Consider the following 2,720-nt stretch of genomic DNA (forward strand, 5'->3'; position numbering starts at 1 on the left):
ATGGTTCTTAATTATAGAAAACAAATTTTGTACAGTTTTGTTGAATATGTTCTCTAAGGACAATATGAAAGTGAATATTTCACTCCTTGCTTCTTCTGTACAGTGTGTATGTATAAGTACATAGGTTTTTAAAGTTAATTCTACACAATATTGCTTGAACAAACTTACCTTTGTCTCTGCTCATCTCCAACATTTTAAATTCACAACCTTTAATGCTATTTTACTGTAGTTTTTTTTTTTTTTTTAATTCCAGAGTACTGTAAAAAAGAGAGTAAGAAACATTAAGCCAACAACAACAATAATAATAATAATATAGGCCGCCAGGAGGAGCAGGAGGATGAGCGCCGAGTATGGGCCGCTGTAGCAGGGGGGCCCGCAGGGCAGGAGTCCTGGGTACAAGAAGTCCAGAAGTCACAGCCGGCGCAAAGAAACTTACTCCATGTACATCTACAAGGTGCTGAAGCAGGTGCAGCCCAAATCGGCATCTCCTCCAAGGCCATGAGCTTCATGAACTCGTTCGTGAACGATGTGTTTGAGCGGCTGGCAGGCGAGGGTGCCTGGCTGGCCCAGTACTCGGCCGAACCACACTGACTTCCCGGGAGGTCCAGGCGGCCGAGCATCTGCGGCTGCCTGGGGAGCTGGCCAAGCACGCAATGTCCGAGGGTACCAAGGCTGTGACCAAGTACACCAGCTCCTGGTGACCCGGGGCCCGACCTTAATAAAGGCTGAACTGCTCAAAAATAATAATAATAATATAAAAAAGAGGAAGGAAATGAAAATAGGTTTGAGAGAAAACAGAGTGTGAGTATGGGATGGGTGAGTGTAATAATCCAGTTCTGTAACTGTGTGATTCAATATAATATGTACAGGTGATTGGAAATCATGTATATGTATTAACCAGGAAAATTCAATACTGATAGGGGATCAGTCATCTAGCCTCTCTGCCTTTTCCTCCCAGTAGGTGCATATATCTGGAGAGTTTTATTGAGAGAGAGAGTAAAAGAGGGAGAGAAAGCAAAAGAGACAGAAAGCCATCCACCTTCTAATACTCTTTGTTTTTAAGTATTCTAATGATGACACTTACATAAAGTAAAAAAAAAAAAAAAATCAGAGAATGAAACGGGAATCATGAGATCATTCAACCGTTTCATAGCTCAGTTATATAAGTGGGTTCTCTTCTCAAATTACTTGACTAGGGAAAATACATTCAAAAATAGCATAATGGATCGAATCTCCTTGTGGCAAACCAAGTTAACTGCCTGATTTTGAGCTTTTTTGAAACATCAAAATAACTATATTGCTGCATATCACATTATCAGCTGAAAAATCTAACATTAAGGAGTAGCATTTTTGAAGTGAATTTTCAGATAAAAACAAGTATTTAAATACAAGAGGATAAGAGTGATATTAGGAAATGGATATGGTCAACCTATTTTTAGTCTATTTCTTTAGTTTTATATGCAGTAGTTTAATGTATTTATTTGTGTTCCTTAGTTATTAATCACCTGTTTTTCTATATTTTGTTTAGCTATGAAGTGAAGTGAAGTGAAGTGAAGTGAAAGTCACTCACTTGTGTCCGACTCTTTGCAACCCCAAGGACTATCAGTCCATGGAATTCTCTAGGCCAGAATACTTTAGTGGGTAGTCTTTCCTTTCTCCAGGGGATCTTCTCAGCCCAGGGATCAAACCCAGGTCTCCCACATTGCAGGTGGATTCTTTACCAGCTGAGCCACAAAAGAAGACCTTTGTTTAGCTATATTGAGTTTTTAAAAATGGTTTTACTTCATGACTTTAAATATTTGAGGTAGGACATACTAATTGGAAAGGGAATTTAGGTATGTTAACGGGATAATGTACTTGTTAACTTATCAAATTCAGCCCACCTGGTATACAGTGAAAACAGTATGCAATAAAATATTCTAATCAATGAATATGGCTTAGATCAGCAGGAGTTGGAGACCCCAGTTCAATTCCTGGGTCAGAAAGATCCACTGCAGAAGGGATAGGCTACCCACTCCAGTATTATTGGACTTCCCTTGTGGCTCAGCTGATAAAAGAATCCGCCTGCAATGGGGGAGACCTGGGTTCCATCCCTGGGTTGGGAAGATTGTCCTGGAGAAGGGAAAGGCTACCTACTTCAGTATTCTTGCCTAGAGAATTCCATGGGCTGTATAGTATATGGGGTCACAAAGAGTTGGACACAACTGAGCCTATGGGGTCACCAAGAGTTGGAAATGACTGAGCGACTTTCACTTCACTTCACTTCTATAATTCAATCAAATAAAGTTTTTTCCTTGTGGAATATCTATTAAAGCATGGGTATAGGTTTATCATGTAAACTTATTCTTTTCAATGGGAATTTTGAGGAGATTTTAGCTAGAACACAAACAGGGAGGTAGCAGAAACTTCTAGGAACTTGAACTAATGAGAGTTCCTTCGGTTTACAAACTGTGTACTCTCAAAATGAGTTCACACTCAGGGTCTCAACAATGAGGTAGGCAATAAGAAAGCTAAGCCAGAGACTTTAATTAGGGGGATACCATGGGGTAATTCAATGTTTTTTAAATTTTATTCTAGATCAGTATTTGTCACATTGTTATGCACACATACCACACACATCACGTGGTAGACTCTATTCAGTGAGTCTGGAGTGGGATCTGAGATTCTGCTCTTCGACTCTGATCCCAAGTGATGCTGATGGCCACTTTAAGGAGGGTCTT

The 2,720-nt window shown here is 39.8% G+C and overlaps 1 pseudogene; it reads left to right on the top strand.

Moving 5' to 3' along the window:
• The first annotated feature begins 337 nt into the window (after positions 1-337).
• On the top strand, positions 338-1,616 carry LOC102395143 (annotated as a pseudogene).
• The last annotated feature ends 1,104 nt before the right edge of the window (positions 1,617-2,720 follow it).

This window comes from Bubalus bubalis, chromosome 1, assembly GCF_019923935.1.
Source record: "Bubalus bubalis isolate 160015118507 breed Murrah chromosome 1, NDDB_SH_1, whole genome shotgun sequence".
In the NCBI taxonomy this organism is placed as follows: domain Eukaryota; kingdom Metazoa; phylum Chordata; class Mammalia; order Artiodactyla; family Bovidae; genus Bubalus; species Bubalus bubalis.